The 26811-nt window shown below is 45.3% G+C and overlaps 1 protein-coding gene and 1 long non-coding RNA gene across 11 annotated transcripts in view; one reads left to right on the top strand and one right to left on the bottom strand.

Moving 5' to 3' along the window:
- LOC146822639 (uncharacterized) overlaps positions 1-16196 on the top strand; it is a 36172-nt gene extending 19976 nt beyond the window's left edge. Inside the window, exons 2-3 of the long non-coding RNA XR_014961808.1 lie at positions 13795-13852; positions 15975-16196. This is a non-coding gene — a long non-coding RNA (uncharacterized LOC146822639). The remainder of the gene's footprint in view (positions 1-13794; positions 13853-15974) is intronic.
- The window catches only part of FHOD3 (formin homology 2 domain containing 3), a 1229746-nt gene that overhangs the window by 1049418 nt on the left and 153517 nt on the right, over positions 1-26811 (bottom strand). The window lies entirely within an intron of this gene.

Below are 26811 nucleotides of genomic sequence, written 5' to 3'. Positions count from 1 at the left end.
CAAATTGTACAATCCTGTATAATCAGACACCTTACTTCCCAGCAAACAACCCTCCAAAGCCTTAGTGGCACATTCCACATATTCAGACCAGTCCTGAGTCTGTGCCTTCTGGGTATCTCTGAACATTAACCTGTACTGTTCAGTGGTTAAGCCTAACCCATCAACTAGGACACTCTTCAGGACTCTGTAATTTCTGACATCCTCCTCTCTAACAGTGAGGAGTCTATCTCTGCCTCTTCCTTCAAAGGAGAGCCATAAGATTGCTGCCCACTGGTCTTCAGGAACCTGCTGTACTTTGCAGGCTCTCTCAAGAGCAGTCATCCACTTGTGGATATCATCCCCACTTTTGTAGGGGGGCACAACCTTGGACAGGTTCCTATTGTCAAAGACCCTATCTTTGTCCCTAGGGACATTGCTGCCACCAGTGGGTATAGACCCACTCTCTTTAGGTTGCCTAGCCTTGTTCAGTTTCTCTTCCATCAGGGCTACCTCTAGCTCCTGCTTCCTGATCCTTAGCTGGGCTTCCTGCATTCTGGCCTCATGCTCCCTCCTCTGAGGGGTGGTCATCCTTCTCCTGGAGTGACCTTGAGAGCCTCTAGAGGCATGAGAAGCATTAGAGTCACCTGAGTGATTCCTTTGCCTCCCAAGCCCCTGGTTAAGTCCACTAGGGAGATCCAATGGGATGGTCCCATTGTCAGTCCCCAGTAGCCTTAAGTTAGCTGGGCCACGTATAACACTTGGCACTGGGCTAGTTCTCCCTTCATCCCCACTAGCATCTGTATCCCTATCACTTTCATCCTCTGTAGTATGAATCTCATCTAAGGGGTGACTATTGGAAAGGGGTACTTCGGTGGCATCTTCAGAAGGGGGGCCTCCTGTTCCAGTCCCTAAGGGGCCTAACTGGGAGGCTTTCTTGAGAGCTTTCTGATCTTCATCAGCTTGCAAAAGCTCTCTGAGTTCAGCAGAAGTAGGGTTCTTGGGCTGTTTAAGGCCCCTGATATTTGCCAACTGCCTGAGCTCATTCTGATTTAGGGTAGCAAAGAGAGTTGGTGCCCTCTGGGGGTCACTCTCGACAGAGATGGGTACCTTGGACCCCTCTGCCCCCTCCATTGCTCTTAAGTGTGGGTGGATGTGTTGCAATCTACCTACACTTGGGTTTACCTACTAAACCTATCTAGTAGTTGTAGTCAGGGTGTGCTACTCCCTTTGCTCTACAACAACTAAGTTCAGTAGAACTTAAGTATATCTATCTTGTTTTATATGTACCTACAGGTACCTATGTGATCTTTCAATTGGTAACCAAGAGATTACAATGGTAAAACACAGCAAGCTCAAATCCAACTGCTGCTCACCAATGTGAGAAGTTGGCCTGGTATATGATGTTCACTAGTTAAAGTGACCACCTTGTACCATGCCAAGCAACCCTTATGGTGTGGTTGTAAGTCAACCTTTTCGGACTAGCTGCCCTAGTGGTAGCGTAGGCTAAGCAGTCTTTGAGGCTAAACTCGTTAAAGCGTGTTAAGCAGGCTGTTTTACCAAATGTAACCCCCTTTTATACCAATGAAAGGACACCACACAGATATATATTCAAAATATATATGTATTTATTTGTCAAAGTATACCCTAGACTCTTTATGAGCACAGGAGCACAAATCGTTAAACAAGACAACGTTATAATATACAGAAGTTGCACTTTATATGGATGGGCCCTGGTGGCCACTCAAACCATATACTAAAATAGTGGTATAAGTACCACGAACAGGAAAGGGAAAAGGCCTAGGGCCTCTAGAATCGCTGGGCCTACAAGGAGCTAACTTCAGTTAGTGACAAGGAGGTCCACGGGTTGTGTGTGCAGTGAGGAAAGTCACACGTGTGCTCCCATAGGTTTTCAATGGGTGCGTAAAAGTTAGAAAGTTACTGCAGGAAGGGTCTTCTGAATGGACTACGATCTCAAGATTCGAAACACAGAAACTAGAGATGATTCTCTACACTTTGGCACCGGAGTGCCAGCTTTACCTCACCCACAGGAAGCGGGTGCATAGGTCTCGAAGTGCGTCGGGTTTCTTCTATCGATTCAATGGAGCCTGATGACAAAGATGCTGCAGGCGGTCGGTCCAGAAGAGCTGCGGTGGATCCAAGGGTGGATCGGAGTTGTAGAAGACCTGAAAGCAGAGGGGACAGTGTTCACAGTCACTAGCCAGTGACCGGCGTGGCACCAGGTAGGTACCAGGCGATGTCGGGTGCAAACAGGTGGTGAAGGGTAGCTTGTCTCCGCAGCCACGTGGTCCCTGAAGGTCGACGACGTCCAGGAGTCGGGTCACGAGCTGCCCCACGCAGGCTCTCGCTGTCGGCGGTGTCGGCGACTCGAAGGAAGCAAACAAGCCTTGGCAAAAGCAGAAGTCGTGAAGAATGAAGAAAGCTGATTGTTCTGACCAGCAAGGTCAGAGGGGCTGCTCTTTTGGAGAGCAGCTAGGGCCAGTCTGGAGCAACCAGACCAGCATCGTTGATTTTCAAATAGGTCGCCAAAATGGCCACTAGCCAACGGGCCAGGGACCGGGCAGGCGCGTCGAGATGCAAAGTGCAGAGGGGCCCCACGCAGATCGTGGAGATGCTGGAGGGCTCACCTTTGGTGCAGATGCTGCACGGATGTTGGGCTTCTCAGGACCCAAAGCACAACTTGGAGGGGGCCTCTGTTGTTGCGCTTGCAGCTTGTCGCCGGTCTTTCAAGATGGCTGGCTCCACGTGTCTCGGTGCCTCCACGGGTTCCTTCTTTGCAGGGACTGTGGATCGGGCGGTGAGAGGTCTGGAGGTCCAGGTCTTGTCGGGCTCTGGGCTCGGGCTCGGGCAGGAGGCGGCGGCGGCAAAGCAGACGTTCAATAGCTGGTTGGTGCTTGCGTTAGCAAGATGGTCACTCCCTGACCATAGGGGAGATTTCCTTCAGTCCTCTGTGCAGCAGAGCGTCGAAGTTCCCGTCTTCTTCTTATTGTTAAGTTGATTCCAGGATGTCTGAAGTCTTAGGACACAGCTCCTACCTTTAAGCAGATTCTAGGGGCCGGACTACCTGCTAGGTCCCTCCCTAAGGGTGGGACCAGGAAGGGGGGTGGTCACACCCCCAATCCTTTGTCCAGCTCGCCCCAGGTCCAGGGCTGGTGTGCCCCAGGACCGGTTTGAACTGGCATATGCACCGAGGCTCCTTGTGAGCCTCAGGCATGTCTGGTTTCTTTCAAGCCCTACCTGACCAATACACAAAATCCTGTCTGGGGTGGTGCACGCACCTCCCCTGGCAGGAAACCCTTTGTCCACACCTCCCAAGCTGGAAGGACTCCCAGCAGCAGGAGGGCAGACTTGTGTCTGTGGTGGCAGCATCCATTTTGTGGAGCTGAGGCTATGTCTGATTTTACCCGGGTTTCAGGTACTGTACATGTCGTGTCCCTCTAGAAGGGTGGAATGCTAACCCCGTCGCCAGAATTGGCGAGGGGTTAGTATTCCAATTCGTATGACACCTTACTCGACATGTTTTGATAAAGCCAAACCAAAGATAGCATTTAACCGCGAGGTTCATAATGCACTTTAAGAGTATATGGTATGACGATATCTGGAAACAGTAGAAGGAAGTTGTTCCGACCACTGCAGACAGGCTCAGCTCATGCCAGAGCACCATCTCACATGGAACCAAGCACTCTGCCTTCAGGATTGTCAAGGCCTGCCATAGGAGTGACTTACAGGTTAACATGTGTCCCATTTAAGGTTAGGTATAGGTATACTACACCTAAGTAAGAGGTGGTTACACCAACTTACCCCAGCTGAGTGATCAGCCAGTTGTGTCAAATTGCTAGGCCAGGCCAGGGGTGGCATAATACATGCTGCAGCCCCTGGTAGGCCTTAGATTCACCAATGCCCTGGGTACCTAGTGTACACTGGTACAGGGGCTCACAGGGTGATCCACTTCCAATTGGTTATGCACCTAGGGTACATGGAGTCCATTTTAAAGAGAGAGCAGACAGGCTGAGACCCTGAATGGCAGGATCTCAGGCCTACTAAGTCGAAAAACCAGCTAGACACTAGGCAAAAAATTGGGGGTAACCATAGTCAGATATCCACCTTCCTACAATATCTGTGAGATTTGGGGGGGGGGGCTTCTTCATATTGTGTTACACCACTGATTATGGAACTTTAACTATCTGGATCAATAATAGGAGGACCTGTATGTCTGGTTGGAGAGGTGTGTGATTGAAGTATGACCTATGTGGGAAGAGTTGAATGAAGTGTGTGAAGGCCTCACTCATAATCTGGCTGTTTCATGGTGATGAAACAGATAAACTGCTGAATCACACCCCCTCCTTTTTTTTTTTTAACAGTTTTCTAAAGTGTCAACTCGACTCGAAGGTACCAAAACGCTTTTACATGAGCACCTGTTGCCTTATAGACGGACACATTTATTTTATTAGGCATGGAGAGATTACGTGATTTGCCCAGAATCACAGGATGTTGAGCGTCGCAGCTGACCCGGTTCCGCCCGCTTCGAGGCCGACCGCTCAAACCATTAGGCTACATCCTCTCTCCATAGTTGACACATAAAACTAACTTTTACATTTTTGTAAGAAAAATGACAAATGTGCACAAATTGTGCTAGCTATATGTTAAAGAAACATGAGAGATATCAAGAAAAGACTTAGTTACTGCATTGAAAAAGCATGCAGAAGAGTGTAGATTTTCGTTTGAATAACCTAGGTTCATTGATTTATTTATTAAGGAGTTTTATATAGCGCTAGCCTGACCCGAGGGTATCGGAGCGCTTCACAGCAGTTTTTGAGCAAGATTCATACAATAAAGCCGTATTCTACATATAGGTTCAGAAAGTCCGCGTATGCTGGGCAGCATTGAGGTCATACGTGAGTCCTGAGATAACCTCATAGAGTGCATGTTCATGTTTTTCTAACTTGCGTTGGTGTAGTCTTTATTTCAAACTGTTTTTGTTGAAATATTTTCCTCAGAGAGTGCATCAAAAGCATTACAAATGCGACAAATTACAGAAGTATCATCCACCCAGGTATACAAATCATTCAGGAGAGCTACCTTTTATCCCCTACGTCAAAAAGGATGAAGTTTAATATATGACACAGTTTCATCATGACTAGTCGCAAACCTGGTAATGTAAGCTTAAAACCATCTACCCTCCCATGAGAGTAACATGAAAAGGAAACTTACTGATGCCTAAGAGAAACAAGCATTTGCAATGCAATAGGTCTCGCAGTTGTTAGAGTTTGGGCTATTGGCATTGTAAATGGCAATGCCTTTTATTTATGTGTTGGTTTTGAAAACATAAATAAAAGGCATTGTCATTTACAATGCCAATAGGTTAAACTCTCGCAAATGTGAGACCTATTGCATTGCAAATGCTTGTTCTTTAACTGTGAGCCAGCATAGGAATTTCAGGTTTGGTGTGATGCTACTGTATCATTTCAGACCAAACAAAATGCGAGCTGCATGGTTTTACAGTCTCTCTAGCTGTGACAGAGATATACAGTGGAGACCTGGGTATAAATCCACAATTCACATAGCCACAGCTAGAATTATTGCGACTTTCTGAGGGTAACGAAGTAGCGGCAGTACAACTTTCAGCAGGCAAAGATGGGTGGAATGCTGATTTGAAAAACAACTTATATCTGGGGGATATGTTGAGCCCCTGTTCCAGTGCCCTCCTCACTTGCAGGCGTCATTCCCAGAGACTGGGGGAGGTGGGGTCAGAGGGAGCAGTGCCCAATTCCTCCGGCCAAAGTAAGAGCTCCAAAGTTTCCCAGGCCATGCATGGGTAACTCACCCCCCCCAGACCACCCCCCCACCCCCAATTGCATTGTGGAACTTGTAGTTCTGTTTCCCATTATTAAATAGGATCTAGAAATCCCAGAATGAAAAGCAGAAACCAGGACTAGTTGAGCTATTCACGCACAGACATGGGAAACTTGAAAGGTCTATCGGAGCAGAGGAACAAGTGGCTGGACTGTCAGGGTCCAGAAGCAGGATTTAAGGAAGATTATTGCAATAAAATGGTACTCGAACCAATATTACATTAAATACTTTTCCAAGAAGGTACACATTTGTTTTGATGTCATTTTTTGAAATCTAACTTTGTAGTGTTCTTTCTGGGGGAGAAGAGGCTGGTTCTCCTTTGGTAGAGATTGGGAGGTGGGGTGTCTCGCTATGGATGGTCACCGAGTAGGGTCTGAGTTGAAGCAAGTTGGGGAATCTGTTTAAAAAATGTTCAGGTTTGTGTGGGCTTTCTGTGCCTTACCCTCAGAGAGTGGGGTCTCTGACTGCCTCTCGCTGTGAATAGCATTATGGAAAGTGGCGTTCAGTGCTGGTTTGAAACATGATTGGGGTGTCAGTTTAGACAGAGTGTCGGGTGGGCTTTTCTGCAGGGGTCTGACTCGCGCGGTGTCTCTCTGAGGGTCTCTCTCGCCTTTCATAGTTTAGCGGAAAGGGGTCTGACAATGGGGTGAAACATGACTGGTGAGTTGTTTAGAGGCGATCCCGTTTGTCTGGGGGTGGGTGGGTTGCTGTGTGCAGCCTCTGGTCTCGCTGTCAGTGTGATAAGTCTCTTGCGGGGGGTCTCTCGCTTGGGGCGGTTTAGTGAGAAGTGGTCTGTCTCTTCTGGGTTGAAAGGTTTGGGGAGTTCTGTTAGGTGAGGTGCGTGGTCACTCAGGGTAGCATTCAGGGGGTGGCTGTGTGTCTCGCGTTCTATCTTGGGGGGTCTCTTACCCTGCACGTCCAAGGTGAGCTTCTTCCAGATGGGGGCGAATTTCTGGCGGTGTCCGCACCAGGACGCGTAGAACTCGGCGAACCAGACACTGCTGGAGTTGAGCATGTGAGAGTGGGCCGAGTCGGAGTCCAAGATGACCAGCGAGTCTTCCGGCGAGTACATGACGGCCCAGCCGGGGGCCTACAGGGCCCAGAGGAGCCACAGCACAAGCATCTCGGGCATCATTCTACGGGGACCAGCGCTGCAGGGCCGGCCGGAGAGAAGACATGGAGAAGGCGGAGCGTGGGCGGGGAAAGGGAGGACGGGCCTCTGGAGGGACCTTCTGGGAGGAGAGCGGGAGGGGGAGCGCAAGCCTGAGTGACAGGCTCGGAGGCAGGAGTACTGCTGGTTGAGGGCCGAGGACGAGAACACGGGAAGCTGGGACATGCACATGTCTTTCACCAATGGCCTGCTGCCTTTTTTACAAGGACGCACGCATAAGCCAATAGCAGCAGACGAAAACAAAAGAACACGCACAAGCGTGTGGTCAGCTTTCAGAACCCCCTACATGAGGTCTCTCGCTGCGCAAGCAGTGCTGCACACTGCAACACTAGGCGCAAGACCGAAAAAGGACAAGAGAAAGGAAAAAAAGAATAAATCGAACTAAGATGTCATGGTGCAAATGAAAAGAGAAAAGAAATGGGTGCAAGGATTGGGGAGACGAGGTCTACACCCCGATGTTCAGCGCAGCAGACCTAGCACTCTGCATTGGTGGGTATTTAGATTAGGAATAGATGGAGAGCGTTAAGACTTGGGTTGCAAGCTGTCAGTGGGAGCCCCTCTGACAGGTATCTGACCATTGGAGACCAGATGTAATCAAAAACTTTCCTGGTGTCAGGGATGGGGCCTCCGGCTTTTTCCAAGCCGCAGCTCCCGCCATTTTCGCGGCTCCCACGCATAGCCATAGAACGGATTTGTCACTCTGTGTCTGTCTTTTCAGTAGTGGGTCCCGAACCCCCAGCAAGACATGTTCTATAGACTCAGGAATGGGGTAGCCCAAGATAAGTTTTATTTGTGACAGAATCTCCTTCCAAAAAAGCTTGATGACAGGACAGTCCCACCAAATGTGTCTGAAATCGCCTAAGAACCCACACCCCCTCCAACACCTATCAGAGGTTCCCGGATAAATCGTATGGAGCTTCTGAGGGTACAGGTACCAGTCATACATGATTTTGTAGTGCGCCTCCCTGAGATACATGGAATGATTGAATTTCGCTATATCCCTACCCAAGTGTTCCCACTGCTTGTCGAGCATAGGAGCATCCAACAAATTATTCCAAAAATGTTTGAAGCGCGACGTTGCTCTGTGGCTCAGCGCTTGGAGAAGAGCGTGCAAGAAAGGATATACACCCCCTGGAAGAGGACCCCGATTGTGCGAACTTCTCAATGGGGAGCGACTACCTGGTAGCGGCCAGCTGCACCAGGGGCTGCTGCACCCAATGTTTCAGCTGCAAGTCGTGGTACTCTTCCTTATTTGCAATCCTGCAACGTGAGGAGTTCTCCCCTATCAAACAGGTGGGAGATCATGAGGCAACCTCCCTCCCACCACGCGTCAAAGGGGCCATCCTGTAAAGCAGGGGGGAACGCAGCGTTAAAGTGCATAGGCGTGTGCGGTGATGGAATGGTCGTAAGCTGTAGTTTGGAGGTGAGGGTGTCTCATACCTTGAGTGTGGTAGAGGTAGGATTGCTAATGTAAGCATTGAGTGTCCTATCTTGTTTAGGTTTCCAGAGGAGATCCCAAATAGTGCGCCCAGTTATCTGTCTATCTATATGAAGCAAATGCTTCTCCGATTCCCTCAATGACCATTCCGTGATCACTCGCAATTGCGCTGCTCTGTAGTAGGACTGAAAGTCTCGTAGCGCTATGCCGCCCTCCTTGCGTGGCCTAATGAGCAATTTATACAGGAGTCTAGCCCTTTTCCCCTTGCCGAATAAACTGGTCAGCATAGTGCGCAATTCCCGAAAAATTCCTCTTTCAACTGAAATAGGAAGCCCCTGGAAGAGATAAAGTAGACGGGGGAGGACACTCATCTTAATGACATAAATCCTGCCTAGCCAGGTGATGTAAGCCGCTCTCCATCTGCCCAGATCGCTCTTTAATTGACGCATGAGGGGAGGGAAATTAGCCGCATACAGGTCCTGCACCCGCGTTTGACTCCCAGATAGGTAACATCCCACGATGTGCAACAAAAAGGTGACATCCCTTCAATCCGCCGCCATTCGTCTTTAGATATTGTCAGATTCAGTAGGACGGATTTTGTCAGGTTAACCTTAAAGCCTGCCACCCCTTCAAACACCTTCAGCTCAGCTTGAATAGCTGGGAGAGAAATCTGTGGATCCGCCACTGAAAAGAGCACGTCATCGGCGAATAGCGATATCTTATGGTCATCCATGCCAAACTTTAACCCCCGAATCTCCTCATTACCCCATATCCTATGCGCCAGACGTTCAATGCTCAAGGCAAAGAATAGGGGAGATAGGGGACACCCCTGCCTCGTCCCACGCGCCAGGGGAAAGGGGGGGGACGCTACTCCGCTGACCAGGACCCGAGAACTAGGAGAGTGATAATTAGCGCGAATCATCCCAATGAAGGTTTCGCTGAAGCCAAAGCGTTGAAGCACTTCAAATAAGAAGGACCATTCCACGCGATCGAAAGCTTTCTCCGATTCTAGCGAGAGAAACACTGCGGGAATATTCTTCTTGTTAGCCTTTTCAATGATGTGAATTACATGCCTCAAGTTGTCATGTGTTTGCCTCCCCTTAATAAACCCAGATTGGTCCGGATCCACAAGAGCAGGTAGGATAGTTTCTAGACGCGTAGCCAGGATTTTGGAATACATTTTGGCATCAAGGTTCAGCAGAGCGATTGGACGATAGGAGGAGCAGTGTGCTGGATCCTTGCCCGGTTTAGGAAGTACAACCACTATTGCCTCTCCCATGGAAGGAGTAACCTTGTGTGTAGAAGCGATGGAATTAAACAGTGTAGTTAAAAAGGGGAAAAGCTCCGGTGCGAAAGTACGATAGACGTGGGCAGAGAAACCACCCGGACCGGGAGCTTTCTGGAGTTTAAGGGAATCGATCGCCTTTTGTACTTCTTCACCAGAGATAGGCTGCGACAGCTCTTCATTAGTATGCGCCCCTACCTGAGGGAGGTCTAGTGCGTCTAAGAAGCCCGATGGATCGTTCAACCCCAAGGACTCAGAGGTATACAAGGCTCTGTAAAAATCTTCAAAAGCTCCAGCCTTGCCCTCCTCTGATCTGTGAGATGTGCCATTGCCATCTATTATGTGTTTGATGTACTCACGTTCCTGTTTGGCCCGTAATTGGCGCGCCAATAAGGTTCCCACCTTATTCCCACTTTCATAGCCCCTGGTCTGCAACCGCAAGATAGATTTTTCGGCTCTATTAGTGTAGATGGCCTGTAGTTTCCCCTTTAGGGACGTAACCTTCCGAAGGGTCAGATTCGAAGGTTGGGTCTTATGTGCTTGTTCAGTGAACTTAAGCTCACTTTCGAGCCTGAGATGCTCTGCACATTGTTGGGAGTGCAAGGTAGTGGCCATATCAATGCACTTGCCCCGAATTACTGCCTTAAGTGCATCCCAAGTATTAGAGTGAGAAGTATCTTCAGGGTCGTTCATCTTGAAATACCCCTTAATAGTCTTCCTAAGTTCGTCTCTGAAGAGTCTGTTTCTGCACAGAAAGTTGGGAAAGTACCATAGGGCGTGTTTAGGACGCCGGTTTGGCCACGTGATCGTCATCTCTAAGGGGGAATAGTCCGAAATGCAGATTGGGTGAAACTGTGATTGTAAAACAGATGATAGCAGGGACTGGCTCAGGAAGATATAATCAATACGGGAGTACGTTCTATGGGAGTGTGAAAAGAACGAGAAGTCTCTTGTCGTTGGGTTGGCATCACTCCAAACATCCACCAACACCAAGTGTTCAAGTTGTGAGCGCAGCGCCAATCCAAATGCCCCCCCTGGAGCCCTGTGGTAGTGTGATGTGTCTCTGTCCAAATCCCAAACCAAATTGAAGTCCCCCAAGAGCAGTATATCCCCCCGGGCGAAGTTTTCTAAAGTCATAAGGAAAGAAAGAATGAAGTTCTTGTTTGAAGTCACGTAGGGAGGCCAAGAGATCTTCTCGTGTCAACGCCATGGTTGCTCCCTTCTCCGTTGTCCCCCATCCCGCCGACGTGAAATAGTTGGATACCCTATTATTGAGGTTCTTCTTGGGTGGCATAAGGGGCCCTCCGCTCGGACAGCTCACGGCCGCCCAACAGGTAAGCGGAATCTGCGCCGTCTCAGTAGCCGCTAGCAGGGACTCCCTCACTCGCTCCACCGGTCTTGGAGTCCCACTGCACCGCCTCTTCAGGGGCCAAGCCAAGTCCGCCCTCAGCGCCCCTCTCGGAAACCCACGAGAAACAGCATGAGTAAGAATTGCTAACACCTAGCCATCACCTCTGAACGCTCTGTCAGCTCTCCCGTCTGGGCAAGTGTTCTTTCGGCGCCCTGCGGAAATCACACGCCAGCCAGGAAGGACCTCTTGTCCGCCATATTGGAGTCAGGCAATCCTACCATGTGCAGCCCCCGCGTGGAGCATATGTCCCACTCAAATGTCTCCCTGGCCTCTCTCCAGCCTCAAGTGGATTCAGCCTCTGTTACATATAGGCTTGCAGCTCTTTTAAGCAGTGTCAAACACCCCCAGGGGAATAATAAACTCACTCAAGCCGTGGTGGGTCTGTCGTTTCTGGCCTCAACTCCGCTGTGCATTCTAATGCTGCTGATATTGGTTGGGCATTGCTATCGAGGACAGAGCAGACAGGATTACATGAGCTGCCAGAAGCTGCCGAGTGCTCTCTTCGCCTCGCCGCCGTCTGCCATTTTGTGGGGCTCCGTAGCAGATTCGGTGCAGGCCCGCCTTCCTCCGTAGTGTAACCCCGAGGGCTCCCAGGAATCCAAGACCCGCGGGAGCGCTCCCCTACGAACACCAGTGGCAATTCTCCCCGGGGCTCAGTGACCGCAGGACGCTGCAGGAGACCCTCAGCCTTGCGCTCCCCTCTTACGCGCTGAGGTGGCCGCCATTTCCTTCAGTGCCCCTGCACCACCCACCTCTCCTCGGGCTGCGATCGGGCGCCCGCCTGGTCTCCAAGCAGCGCAGGCTAAATCCTCGGGTGCAGCACTACCTCCGCATCTCGGAGCGGCGTACGCCCAGCCGGTAAGTTGCCTCGTTCTTTCCACAACAACAGGACCTAGGAGGGAGCCGATCGGATTCACGTCCGATTGGCCATGTAGGTTAGCCACGCCCCCTGGTGTATTCTTTAACGTGTGATAGAAATGTGAATGTGATGGCTCACGTGTTACAGAGATTTCATTAACCATCCTCCTTAAATAATGGTGTATGTGAAGAACTAATGGCACTAAATGCAAATAAGATGATACTATGAATGTTTATTGAAGAGTTTCGCCCTCAACTCTATCTTCGCTCATGTAAAAATGTGTATCAAGTGAGAAGAGAAAATGGTGCTGCACGTTTATACTAATTCCAAATGCTCTGAAATTTTCAGGAAATAATCTTCATATGTCATGTGAACAAGACTCGCCGGAGCCGAAACGCGTTATGGCAACTAAAGAATAAACAATAGTCTGCACTTACCCTGGGTCCGTGTCCATATTTGGAGAAATCAGATTGAAGACGGAAGAAAGTAATATATACTAATATGGATCACTAGAAACTATATTAATATTTTATGTTTTCAAATGATTTTATACATTGGTACTTTGAAAATGCAGTACTGCTATAGTTACTAATGCAATTTACAATGAAATTAACCTGCTTTCAAAGTGCAACTAAGCTGAAAATAATATCTGAATGTCATATTTCTCACTGAAAATATATATTTCAATTCTTAATACTTTTGCTTATATTAGCTTAAACTAAATGCAGGTCTGCCTGCTTGCACACATTTTTCCTTGTTGCTTGAGTTCCTTCTCATGGAAAAGTGTCTTAAAACTGCAAAGGGAATTGAAATCATGTTTTACTTCGAGAGTTCCCACTCGCATCCAAGGAACATTTGACACAATTTCTGTTACTTTGGGAACATCTGCCTGAGAAACTGGCCTTTCGACTTTGCTCGTGTGCCTTTGCTAAAGGATCTTTGTTTAAAGAGTATACTCCTACCGGATGGCCTGACAGTTTACGTATTCTGCACTCCCTATGTTCCTATAATATGTGTCCTCTTTATGTTGCATGACAATCACCCTATACAAACTGACCAATGGACTGAGTTTTCTGACCAGATGAGGTGACCGAGGAGGTGTCACCCTCGAACTTGAAGATTATATTATAAATTGGTGTGATGGAAAGAGCTACTACTACTACTGCTGCTACTATCACATTTCTCTCTCGGATATTCTTTACTGCATGGGGTTGCTCCGTACTTTCTAACTTCCTTGCGAACTCTGCCGGCTGGCGTCTGCGCTGTGGGTGCTAGTCCTGGACTGTCATGGTTCATGTCCCATCCTGAACTTCCCTGAGCTCTGGTAATTAATGTCCAACCAGAAATTAATTTGCCTAATTGCACCTTTAGATCTTAAATGCTGATATTGATTTAACTACTTCTTTAATGATTATGATAAAACTAACCATCCTCAATCCTGTTTCTGCTCTAGATGATTTGTCTCCATATTTGATTGTGCATTCCAGTTGGTTTATTAATGGTCGGAGGGAATTCTAATAGAGACATCTCTTGACAGCCGATACTAATGATATCATTCTGCATAGCTCTAACTGAATTATTGGTGTGCATGATTTTAGTCCGACTGAATTTCTTCAGGAGATTTGGTCTAGCTGTGATAATTCTGTATTTGTATAGCATAGTTTTGAGAATTATATAGATGAATCTAATTATGAGTTTGTAGGTCAGTTATCCAATTCCTGGTCCTCATTAATAAATAAATTGGATTCTCTATTTCCGATCCCTCTCGGCACGATTCAAGATCCATCGGAGGACCAAATAAATGAACCTGAGGTGATAAGGAGATAAAGTGAGACAAAGTAAGTACATGAGCCCAGTGGCACTACAACATCGGCCAACGTAATGCTGCAGGTTTGCTTGCTCATGTTTAGACAGTATGTGAGAGGCATGACAGATCAAGCTTCATGCTGGTTTATTATGCATGAAATTGTTGAGGTTTCGCCTGGAGGAAGCATTATTTTCTTTTTGCATTGTGGTTGACCAGTTTTGAGGAGAATGGGTATTTATGTTTGCATGGCACATTCGCGAGCAGGGTGGCATCCTAAAGTGTCAATAATAAGCATGTCCTTTTCATATGGTTCTGATATTTCCATTGATCAGTTGCGTGTGGTAACCAGACGACTTTCTAAGTGAAAATGTAAAATAAATTCTCAATCAACAAAGCAAACACCAAAGTCAATATGTAGGTCAATATACCACGCGAGGCGATGTTCACATTGGTGCTCCCTTTTCACTAACTGGCAAGTGATAGTAATAGCACTACCTGTCAACCTAACACAGCAAACAAGAGTCAAACAATTTACAAGACAACATTTAATGTCTAACATCATTTTGTCACTTCTACTATGAATTTGCATTTACCCCCTTCTTTAGCAGTCATTTAGGAGGACCAACGCTAGTGTACCATCTGAGAGCCAGAAGCACTATGATTTGAATATTAAGTACACAGCTAACTTTACATGGCACCGCAGATTGTAACCATGAAAGCATCAACCATGTTCGAAATTATCTTCAAATACAGCATCTTTCAATATAAGATGAAAGGCTGCCCTGCTATTTGAGGTGGATTGCATTTACCTAGTCATTCATTTAATTAGAGAATGTTAGTGTGGAGCATGTTGTTTTTCTGAATTACCTGGCAGGGGAGGATCAAATTATGCGGCAGGGTTGACAGGAAATTACGAGGGAGAAATGGGTAAATTATGCAATATAATCTGGTACATTTCATGGTAGTATTCCTTATTCGGTCATATTATTACATGGTAACATTGTCAGAGTAAAGGTTTAACCATATCAGTATCAATTTCTAACCGGAATACAGCAATCAGCATATGAAAGGTGAAAAATTTACTTTTGCAAAATGTCATTCACGCTTGACAGAGGTTTTAGTAACTTTTGATCCATTCGAAGTACAAACTATTTTGATTGTTATCATCAGCAAATATGCAGCAGATTTTGGATTATATGGCAAGTGTGGCAAAACCATAATTATATGGAAAATGCTGCAGTAGCAGAATCAGCCATAGTTAGAAGAGTCCAACCTGAGATTGTAGCATGAGTCTGATACTCTCCAACGATCTATACAAAAGTCAGGTTTACTTGAAGGGAACCAGGAATAGTTCGGTTTTCAGGCCCTTACTCAAGCGCATTTAGTTGGGTCCACTATCATTATTGAGTTTAAATATTTTCCACAGTCTAGGACTTTGTATTTCCGAGGTTCTGAGTCAATGTTTGATCCAACTGAATGTTGCCTGGGGTAGCTGGTCTTGCACGTGCTAAGCAGAATGTTAAACGTCACCTTAGTATCCACTGGTGGCCAATGGCATGTTCAAGAGGCAATGTGGTCATGGCTCTTGAGATGCACAGAGTCTGGAGCTTGACTTTGGAGAAGCTATATTCTGGCAATGGGCCTTCTTTGGAAAGACAGTGTACTGGGCATTAGAGTATTCGAATGATGCCATTCTTAAGGTGACACAACAACGTGGTCCCGTTGGAGGCGCAGGAGGGATCTCCGAAGGAAGGAGGGTTTTAAATTGACACCCTTGAACACCTCATTAACTTTGGGGCCAAAGCATCAATGTTTACTCTCAGTTTTTTTTGTTTTTTTTCAATAGCGTAGGAGTTGGAAATCCTAGCATGGAAAGCTGTTTTAATGGGGATTTTAAACCATACCTATCAGAATTCCACTTCTTATTAATAGAGTACATTTTAACCCTAATGTCACACTAACTAGGGTGTTCCCAGTTCTATCTCTTTGGAAGTTGCTTCTGACCAGCTGTGTGCATGACATGTATTCCCATCTTACTGCTCTATTAACTGTGTCCTGTAACGGAAGAATATGCACTAATAACGAATGTAATTTGTGTCTCAAAAATGAAACTGAAAAAGAAAGACTAACAGGTTTGATATCGTTTTCTTCAGCAGGGCCAGTCCTACAACCTGGCAGCCCGTCACACCAAGACGTTTGTCTTTGGCAGCGGGAGACAGAGGGTGGCATAATCCTCTCTTCAAACTAAACCATTTCATCTCAACTGGATTGCTTAATTGCTAGAGTGGGTTTCTCAATCAGCATGTAAAACTGATCAGCAATCAGAGATATCCCAAGAACAGCCTTCAGAGTATTGTCACTGAGTAAAAATAACATGTACTGTCTGTATTTTTCGAGTAACAGTTTCGTGTGCCATCACTCCATCCAAGTATTGCCTTTAAAAAAATAAAAATGAAACGGTGCATTCTTATATATTTAGTGATAATGAAAAGTGTAAGTTTTAAATGTGATAATCAAGGGCGTCTGCCGTTTGTTTTTAAAATGTTCTCTTGAGCGATTTTTATGAACAGTTATGCTTTTAAATTTAAAAGAGACGTGATTAGGTGAAATTGTCATTGCATTAGCCTGTGTCGCTTGAGTTTTTAAGTGTGCCTTTAGGATGCCCTGCGAATGGGGGTGTACTTTGGCACTTTTGCCTGGGGAAGAAAAAGAATCTAGGTATGGCCCTGAATATTAGTAAATTCAATCAAGTTGCAGACGCAGAAGTCTTATGAATACAAGAATAAGAGCTAAAACAAGTTAGGAAATAGTTGAGTCATCAGCAGCAACGTTCTCAGGATTATGGGGCCAATTTCATAGGAAACAAGCGTTGGCATAGCCAACAGGTCTCGCCTTTGGGACCTTATAAGTATTTAGATATGCAGCACAATATCCTTGGTGCAACAACATTAACTGTTGCATGGTTAAACACTTATAAGGTCCCAAAGGCGAGACCTATTGGCTATGCCAATGCTTGTTTTTAAATGCCAGGAGTTTGTCCCATGCTGTAAAATCAACGCAAACAGCACTACGCATCGCGCCAGTGGGCACTGGGGCTTTCTGCCACTCGAGTAGGCATTCTACTTGAGCGGTAGATTTCTCAAAGCAAGTGGTTGTGACCTGCCATGACCGCTCGCATTGATAAATCTTGCCAGGAAGAGGTCTAGCGCACAATTTTTTTCGGAACTCCACGCGGAGTAAGCAAAATGCTGCGAACTCCGCAGCAGAGCGGAATTCTTCGCCCATCCCTAGTTTCAACCACCTGCTAAGAGGAGTCTGAGTGGGAATCCTGCGAAATACAGCCCTGTGCCCCTAGTGAAGGTACTTCAGAACTGCCTGCCAACACGCTGCTTCTTTTCAGAGTATGGAGACGCATTCCAAAGTACTGGGTGGCCTGAATGAGACCCTGAGAGGACTGATTTACCAAAGTGAGGTTAAGAGACTTGAAAATGAGCGCACATACTGCTTGAAAATGACTGAGCTGCACAGACCCTAGATGTGCACTATTACTGTTTACTTCTAGATATAGAGAGGACCACCCAGAACCAGCAACAAAGCCTGGGGTCAGCGGTGACAGAGTGGGAGTAAGATGGGTGTAGCACCTGCCAAAGTAAATCCAAGAGACACTGTCCTGCTTACTATCAGTAGTGTGTTGTATTGAGCGATTAAAGTACTTTCTGAAAAGATAATCCTTGGCATAGGCATTCCGTTTTTTCTGTGCGCGTGCTCACAATGCTCACATCTCATCAGTGGAGAAGTTATGGCCTGACATCATGCCAGTTGAGCACAGCGATGTGCGTGTGCTCACACTGCTCACTTCTCACTAGTGGAGAAGTTACAGCATGACGTCATGCCAGTTGAGCACATCGATGTGCGTGTGCTCACACTGATCACTTCTCACTAGTGGAGAAGCTACGGCATGACATCATGCCAGGTGAGGGTTGTAGGGGAAGGGAAATCTTTTAAAGAGAATCATTTTCTCTCTGGATTTCCCTTCTCTTTTTGAAACTAAGGAGCAGCAACATTGTTGTGGTGTCACCAGGGTTTTAAGTGGAAGCTTTTTCAATATTATATACAAGTCAGAGTTTCTGCTTATTTATCTTATGCAACTGACCATAGACAAAGCCAATAGTCCTGACTTGTTGTAAGTATGATGTTACTTGTTGTATCATATATCTGGATGCAATGACAGAAACAGCAAAATACAAGTCGGGCGGCACACTATGCTAAGCACAGATTTTTAGTTTAAGTGTTTTAAGCCACGCCCTTAATTACATTGGCCACGCCCCTTTGAGAGACCCTCCAGTTTTTTCATCCCACTTAAAGCCCTGGCCCTAGCCCTGTAGACATTATGTGAGTAGGTGCTTTCTTCATGGATAAACAGAGTAAAAACGTTTAAATGTGCTTCGTTTATGCGTCAGGAAATTCAGACTCGCTACATTTTGTATGCATGAAGATGTTACATTCGATCTCCTATGTAAATCTGCAACTGTCACAGACATATGGCTGCCTCAGGACTTCTTAGCGCTTTGCTAAAACATGGGAAATGTGCTCCTAATGTGGTAATAACCTTAGAGAAGCAAACGTCTTCCTTCTTTGTGAATCGTACCCCTGCGCCAGGACACGCACACACTTTGAAACTAGAAACACAAGAACTCGATAAGAAAGGGTCAAACGTCAGAATGTTCGGCTCACATTCAGCCCGAGTCTATTTGAGAGGCGTGTCTATAAATACAGTTTATGTCCTGATTTGCATTGAAGGTTTGTCCTATTTCCAAGGTAACCCCGCAGCCCCAGGCAAGAGCTGATGGATTTAGGATTTTCCTTTCAAATGTCTGGAAGTGAAAGACAGGGGGTGTGATGACCGTTCACGTAATTTCTACAAGTTATTTAAGTTTGGAAGGAAATGTCGGGTGAAGTGTGTTCAAATGCTGCCCGAGCACGGAGAGCTTTGTACATTCATTTCATGCCGTTTCCTTTTCTAATCCCCATATCTGCATTAAAACGGTGTTATCGGCCCCGGAGATTAAAGGGAGGCAGGCGATTTATCACCGCGCCTGCCTTCAAAGGAGGTGGAAGTCACGCCAGGTCTCCTACTTAATTAAACAAGATAAGGATGGGCGCAGGCACATAGTGGTGCGCGCATGCGCGCACACACACACAGCATTTTCCTTGTGGGAGCGAGCAGCGGCACCAGATAATTACAAACATATGTCGCCAAAGCTCACTCCCGCAAGGGAATCGCCAAACGTGCACGCGTTGCCATTGAAAGCAATGCAACGAGTGCACGTTTTTACCCGAAAAAGCGAATCAATTCCAAGAAGTCTCTTCCTATGCACCGCATGCGCTGCGTAGGCGAGACCTAAAAAGCAAGACTTCTGGTGACCAAACAAGCGCTTGAATGTCACGTTTCTGGCTGTAGCACTTAAATAAAAATGCAGTTAATTCAACTAAGATTACCGCTTACTAGAAGATGCGTGCCCTGCTGTGGCGTTTTACTGGGTTCTAAATATAATGGAAGCATGTAAAAACATTGAAGAGGCCTTCAGTGTGGCAAATACTAATTGCAAAGCACGTGGCACTCCTCCAAAAACCATATGATTAAAGTGGTTTTAGGTGGCCAGACTTCATCTTGTAAATTACTCTTCTTTTAGAACAGAGCTGTCTTTTTGGCACCAGAAGCCTTGCAAACACTCCTTTGGGAAACTGAACTATAATGTAAGAGAAGCTTAAACTATTTCATGCATCACAGAGTGCAATCTCCTGTGTACCTTTCACAACGTCTTGTGGTGTACTGGAAGCGAAGTCTGTGAATTCAACATGACAATCAACGGCAGCAATGACTCTACGATAATAACTTAATGTGAATTACGCTGTGGTTACTAAAGAGGTTTGGTAACTCCCTGCTCCACCTCATAAAAATATCACTTGAACACCTAATCCGGCTTCAGAGAGAAGGGAGGGGCAAATGGAAGGGTGGCTGCAAGAATGGCGGACAGGGAGCAGGAAGGGACAGGCCTCCATTTGGCTGCAGAGCAGCATACTGAGAGGATAGAAGGGGTAACAAGCACTGTCAAAGTAAACACGAGCAGTAAGGGCACTCACCCAAGAATCCTCCCTGCAGCTCTAGTCGGATCTCTTGGCTGTAAAATAAAGGAGCTGCGTGGAAAGAGGGCGGGGTGCCAGGATTTAAAGGCGCAGGCACTTCTAAGAAGTGCTCCATGTTAATAACCAGCGTTGAAATGATCAGAACTGTATTGTTATCAGCGCAGACCAGAACATCTTACCTAGTGCTTTTAGATACAGTGCCATAATATAGGGTGGCCAAAGTTACAAGCAGAAGTAGAAAGCAAGACGAACTTTCGCTTCTTGTGCTAGGCGCTCAGGTCATCCGCTACAAGGCTCTGTAAATTAAAAGTTAAAGTGCTTGGTTGTTGCCGGCAGTGGGGAGAAGCCATTTTAGGCTGCCTGGTCTGTTTTAGCTGTGGACGCCGTGCATAGAAAACAAGCATTGGCCGCGCGACGCAGGAAGCTTGTAGTAATGTAAAAAAAAAAAACACGCTAGTGATGCGCGTGTGAGCAGCAGCACGAAAAAGTGAAAGAGATTGCGCTGGAAGGGAGGCAGATGGCGGCTGCGCGAGCGCATGCTCGCGTGAACGCAAGCGCTAGGCCACCAAAAGCCTGTGGCAGAACTTTGAAAACCCCAATACTAAATGTATCGCAGAGCAGCGCATGCGCTGGCTCAGCGAGACCTAAAAAAGATATAGGAGTGGTACCAAAAGGAGCAACCTTTAGTCTGGAGTTCTTAAGTGCATGAGGCAAGGTAGCTGAATATCAGGTTTTAAATATTCAAAACTACACTGATCAAAATATTGAATAACAGTGTAGTGTAAATGTACGTATAGGTATTTACGCTCAACATCCTGTGATTTTGGGCAAATCACTTAATCTCCCCGTGCCTAACAAAAATGAATGTGTTCATCTGTAACAAAATCGGTGCTCATGTAACAGTGCTCTGATACCCAATACCTTTGAGTCTAGATTGCACTATATAAAACTCAAAAACAAAAAAAAGTATAGGATTACTACACTTAACTTCTCATATACATACAGTGACGATATATATCTTCAAGGTACGAAGAATAGTAAATTCATACTTATAAATGCTCATGTTCATGATATTCAATATTTTGGTCATGACATTTTTGCAGGTCTATAATTTGTACTCAGTATTCTAACATCCAAGCGTTTATGTACAAGTGATGTCTCAAAGAAGATGAGAGGAAATTTGTGGCTGGCTAGGTGCAGAAGATACCAAAGTCTGTCACATGATGATCGATTCTTAAAGGAATTTGAGCACCGAAGTCCAGCATATGTGTGCAAATACAGGCAGTTATGAGGGCAGATTTGCATTTGCAATCCCAAATATTTGCATTGTGAGATTTAATCTTTGGCATTGTAATTTTCTGAAGCGGAAACTCCATCTGGCTGACGGAATTTCCTTTTAAGCAAATCTACACTTGAGGGCAGGGTTGAGAACATTCATAGATTGATATAGCTGCAAAAGGAGGTACACGCCCTCAACCTTGCACGTTGTGGGTACTCACAAATATTCTTAATGTAGTTTCCTATGCTGAATATGGTCCTATATTTTCTCCTGTGATTATGGAAAAGTAGGTGAAACACCCCAAACAAACTGATGTGGCACTAGTAGATGGGAGTTCTCCTGCAGGAAAAATATTTCCCTATTGAGAAGCTAAAGAAAATACTGCAAAAAGCAAATGGACTTCAGTGTTATATTTCCGCTAGCAAAATTTTACATTTGTACATTTTTGTGTGCGTAAATAGATTCATAAAGAGAACTACTGGGGATCTGAGACAGTCACAACTTCTCAGAAGTAGTCATGGAAAAGTTGGACATCTATAAAACATAGATGGATGCCTACGTGTGTATATTTTTTAGCTTTTAAGGTGAATTAGGGACTCACTCATATTCACAAGGAGTTGTGAAAGTGCAAAAGAACAACAACAAAAAGGTCAAGTAGTAATATGGAGAAAGTAACTAGGGTTAAGTGAAACCAAGTGAAAAGACATGCATCCAACAAAACAGGCCTAAAAATAAAGTTCTAATAGTCACAGTGGACTGGAAGAATGGAATGTAGAAGTAACAGTTTCAAGGCTATACCAGTTCTTCTAGTTTGGATAAGAAGTCAGGTAACGGGTAGGCCTAAAATTTCATCCTGGCCGAATCAGTTCAGAACCCCAGCAACAAGAATGCTGAGCAGAAGGCCTCCCATGAAGGCCATAAAAATACCTGCAGATATGTGCAGGATTACAGTCGCCTGCCTTCCAGCGGCCTGCTAAGAAGCTTAAAGAGCTTTAACATAAGCAAGGAAAACAATGTGCTGGAAATGCTACAGGGAATTGTAGAACAAGGGAGGGGTGATGGGGCCGCTCAGAAGCAGCTCAGACGCTACAAAGGCGCAGATAAGTACAGTGAACCCATCTGTGCTGCGTGTGTGAATCACTCACACGCAGCACAGATTCACTCACGCGCTTGAGGCATTATTCACGGGCTAATGACGGTGAGACAAATGAATCACCTTTGGATAGAGAAAGCTAATTTATTGTTTCAGCGGCTTTCATAGGGGGAGGTTTCCATGTCTCATAATAGTAGCAAGAACTGTTAAATCAGTCATTTCCTGCCTTGTTTTTATTATACATGCTTAAACTAAGACCCACCGACCTGCCAAGATTCTTCTTCGTATACAATGAGGATTATTCATCTTTCTTTAAGAAGCGCTAAGTAAGTAATGTAATCTTTTAAATCGCCACTTAAATCTCTTGGTTTTCAAAAAAAATGGAGAGTGTTTAATACAGTGTTAATCAGTTCTAGATATATTAATGACCAGTCCAGCAAGGTAGTGTGAAACAATTGCAGCCTCACTATTACATGTCCCCAGCCCAATGTTAAGGCACATAACGAGGGCGATGGGTAATAAGATCTAGACAGTGTCCTTCACAACATCCACTGATTCAATTAGATTTTGATGCCATTTCTAGAAGTTTTCTTCACACGGTTTAGGATTTTAAAAAAAACATGGTACATTAACTGTTTGCCTGGGTCAGAATCATATCGAAAAGCTACTCAGATTTCCATTAGCACCATAAGGCCATATCAATGGCAGGATGTACATGCAGTTGGAAGCAATGCTGTTTGAGAGGCACTGCTGTGTGCCACCATGAGTGCAGTGAAAAGAGCTAATCAGCAGCACCAGCGTTAGCATTGATATGCTGCTGAGTCACATTCTGATTCAGGAAAAGGTTGCCTTGGCAATCTTTAGCGGTATGGAATGAGATCCTATGTTACCCGTTAGTGCCGCCAGTATGAGCGATCTGATTGGCTACTGCATGAACTGTGTGTTCTAACTAGTAGTCATCTATACACTGGCATAAAAAAAAAATCCTTTACCAGCGTATTATGTTCTTTCTCAACTATTCATTTCATTCTGCTGCCCACACCTTCTTTTCAAAATCATAAAATCTACATTTGGCACTATTTTCTGCTATTATGTTTGTTGCACATTGTGTACATCCTGGTGTTGGAGATTTTGACTTAAAATGTGTGTTTATTCAGGCGACTGTAAGTGAGTAAGGCACAGTATGAAATGTACCATACATGAGGAGGATGGAAGAAGAAAGACATTCCTTACGATGAATGTAATCTGCATACTGGGAACTGAATTGAACCATTTTGTTCTAAGTTTACAAAAGTCTGCGCTGTTAGCACCACTCTGTATTTTAGGTCCTCTTTGGAGCATATTACTATTATTATGATAGATAGATAGATAGATAGATAGATAGATAGATAGATAGATAGATAGATAGATAGATATTATTATGATTATTATTATACTGAAGATAATGAATTGGGTCAGTGTGCACAAAGGCTAACACAGACCTTCAGCTCCAACATTCCAAGGCTTGTCTTTCTGTTTCACCTTGTTTATTTGACAACATTGTACCTTCAATGGCTGCAATGTCCTAATAGTATTATAGCACCTCTATGTTGGGGTATATCAGTTGTTAGAGGCCCTCTACCTCGTTATAGGATCTCACTATAGCCTTCTGCAGCAGGTTACAATGCTTTATTATTATTAGTGGATTCTTAATTCATGGAGCACGACTCTCCTGGACAAGTACGAGAGAATTCCAAACCACAGACTAAAGCTACATTCTAATAGTAAATATCAGGTAAAGTTAATTCTCCTTTATCTGCAGGCACCCAGAAATGCATATAATTCAGCAGCACTAGTTCAAGTTGAATGCTCTTAATAATCAGATCTACAATTCCACAACCGCTAAAAATGAACCCGCGTGTGATTCGTTGAACACAATGGTTCTTCTCGGGGAAGGAGAACTTCAGCTGTCTTAATGGCCCCAAAATATGGAGAAGGATGCTGAAAGGCTCAGATGTTGAGCCTGCACCGTTTATTTGTACCGAAATCCTATAAACAGCCCCTCACACCAAAAGTTAAGAACTTGGGCATAATACCTCACCTTATAATGCAAAATAAATAAAGTGGCTAAGGGGACATATTTTGTGATATGAAAGATCTTCCTATAGGTGCCAACCAATACTGAAGATGATATATGTACCTTACTTATGATGTTCTTTAACTATTGCACTATATCTATAAATGCCTCAAAAAACAAGAATGGATTGCTTCCAACAAGTGCAGAATCAAGTTGCTAGAAAACAACAGAACAAATCTTACCCCAAAGTTGCACAACCTCATTAAACCTGCCTTGAAGCATCTCTATTGGCTTTTCATTTTTCGCTGCATCAACACAAACAAGAGCTGATCCACATTCCCAGGGTCACACCTAATCACAATTTACAAAGCTATCAACAAGCAACCAACCAAACCAAATCCAAACAAACCCACATGACACCTAGGCATAACACTTCCTCAAAGCACATGGTAGTCTGCACACTTCTACAATATTAATGTCATCACTTTTCATTTTGTACCAAAACCAAACACCACCTACTTGCAGTTCTCAAATCCTTACTCATGGTGACAACAACCTAACCCACCACAATACATCACAAAATACAGCATCCAAAAGATCACACCACTCATTGCACATGCTGCAATAGGATACCAGTGGCCAAAACTTTGTGGACCTCCCACAATCATATCCTCTACAAATCATGTAGTACTGTACTACTCACCATAAGATCATACCACAAAATATCATAGCAATCAACATCACACATCCCACTGTCCGACACTCCACACATCATTGCAATATTTATTTGCATTTTTGAATGGTTTACTTATGTTCATGAAGGTTTTAGTAAATGTATTATTACTGTAAGACCACAGTACCTGACAGGGAACCTTTATTGACTGAGATATTAACATGGCTCTGCTTCCCTCCTCTTCTTTCCTCCACACCGCCAGCTCCAACATCTATCGCTGTGTGGATTGGGTGGCAACAAAGTCAATGCCTGTTTGGGCCTTTTCAGGCCGAATGGGAAACCAAACTCCATTGCCACCTACAGGTGAGATCTAGCAGGGGTGTTTAACTCCTCTATGAACCTAAGGAGATGTTCGTTACTTGAGCATTTTTCAGGTGGTTTGGAATTTTAAATCTGGGTGACCAGAGAGGAGTCTCACACACCTAGGAGAACCTTTGATGAGCATTTGACCCCAGAATATTCCTGAGACATCTTAGGATCTCTGATCTGAGTGGACCCGACTTTGGTTTTGGAGGTTTGAGAAATAGTCAGTTACCCTCTGCAGTTCACACCAAAGTGGACATGATAGTGTTATTGAGGCCTGACTAATTCCGATTGTGGTAGTCACACTTTTGTGGACCTGACGGGGTTATTTTAACCTTTCATGTTATTTGAGGCAGGGCCGGCTTTAGGGCAGGGCAAATGGTGCGGCCGCACTGAGCGCTGACCTGTGGAGGGGGCGCTGACCTCAGGTGGGAGCTGTGTTTGGCAATAACTTATGATTGGAGAGATGAAGGGAACTTTTGCCTGGTGGTAGTGACAGAATTCGAGGAGGCGGTCATAGGGTGTGGGGGCGTAAAAAATGATTGTTGTACCAGGCGCCGCCAGTGCTAAAGCCGGCCCTGATTTGAGGCCTGACAAAATCTAAGCCTCCTTGGGAGATTTTATCTTGGTCATCCTAATTGGGGTATCCAACACCTTAGTGAACCCAACAGTGTACCTATGGACTGAGTTGCACATTTGTCAATGAGACGCTGCTCCGTCATGTATCTCTATACGCAATGGACCCACACAACAGGGCACTTTAAGAAATGGAGGCAACGTTTACCCTAAGCATCAGTGACTAATCTGGCATGCCACGCTTTGTGCACCCCTCTGACCTTCATGCAACACACCCAAGACAACAGCACTAGGGTGCCATACCAAAAGCAGCAGCTTGCTATACAAATACCAGGTACATTACATATAATACATACATAAATACAATATATTTTTCATGCTTACTTCCAATTAAATGGTTTCCAACTTTAATGCCTAAAATACAATTGCTAATGTGTGCTTTGATTTCAGGTCAAGACATAGCTTGGCAGTTCGGGCTGGACTGTTCCCATGAGGCACAGGGTCAGACTGATTTGCATATGGCCATGTCTGAACTGGGGTGGCAGAGTGGGCTAAAGAACGGTGATGGATTAAACCCAGATCAGTTGACTGGGGGTGAGTGCTTGCAATGTTCAACACTCTGTCCATCATTTCCTTTGGTTTTTGCTTTGTTCGCCATAAGTTGGCAGGGTATGCTCAGATGTGAGTCCCTTGCTCACTTTGCCACTGGATTCAAGCAAGCCTGGCTGAAGACGGCTGAAATGCCAGAAACCGGTCCTAGGAAGCTTGTTTCCGGTCCAGGGAAGGCATGGCTTGGCAGTTCG

The sequence above is a fragment of the Triturus cristatus genome, chromosome 5_2, assembly GCF_964204655.1.
Source record: "Triturus cristatus chromosome 5_2, aTriCri1.1, whole genome shotgun sequence".
NCBI classification, from domain to species: domain Eukaryota; kingdom Metazoa; phylum Chordata; class Amphibia; order Caudata; family Salamandridae; genus Triturus; species Triturus cristatus.
Note: the sequence above shows the minus strand (reverse complement) of the source record. Positions and strands in the feature narration are given on the sequence as shown.